This window comes from Ascaphus truei, unplaced genomic scaffold (assembly GCF_040206685.1).
Source record: "Ascaphus truei isolate aAscTru1 unplaced genomic scaffold, aAscTru1.hap1 HAP1_SCAFFOLD_1401, whole genome shotgun sequence".
Lineage (NCBI taxonomy): Eukaryota > Metazoa > Chordata > Amphibia > Anura > Ascaphidae > Ascaphus > Ascaphus truei.
In genome coordinates, this window is record NW_027454282.1 from 39540 (window position 1) to 40214 (window position 675).

Genomic DNA, 675 nt, shown 5'->3' on the forward strand with positions numbered 1-675 from the left:
GAATGTAATCTTTGGGCCGCTCTGGTCCCCGGCAATCAGCTAAAAGGCAGCTTCATCAGAGCTAGTCTGGCATGAAATCCTGGCTTGTCCTTCGCTCTGCCCAGAAGAATTAACCTGTTCATTGCTAGAGCGGCCTGCTATGCAATGCGTTGCAGGTTCAATGGGCAGCGAACAGGTTAAATGAGAATGACAGGGAAAAATGTCCAGCTATGGGCGTTGCCAATGTAATGCTGCCACAGACATTAACCCAGGGGTGGGAAACCCCAGTCCTCAAGGGCCACCAAAGGTCATGTTTTCAGGATATCCCTGCTTCAGCATGGGTGGCTCAATCAGTGGCTCAGTCAAAGACTGAGCTGTGCTGAAGTTGGGACTGATTGATATTGAGCCACCTGTGCTGAAGCAGGGATATCCTGAAAACCTGACCTGTTGGTTGCCCTTGAGGACTGGAGTTGGCCGCCCCTGCATTAACCTAAAATGCTCTTCAGTCATAAAACATAGAATGTAACCAGCTGGCCTTTAAAAATCCATATCTGACTAACAGAAAGATTCTACTTTGGACTTTCAGGGGCTAACAGGGTGGAACAGGTTGTAGGATCCCGCTATAGGGCTATACTGGACAAATATGTTCTTATAGGGCTTGCACTCATGCATATATGCACAGGCTTATACAGTACA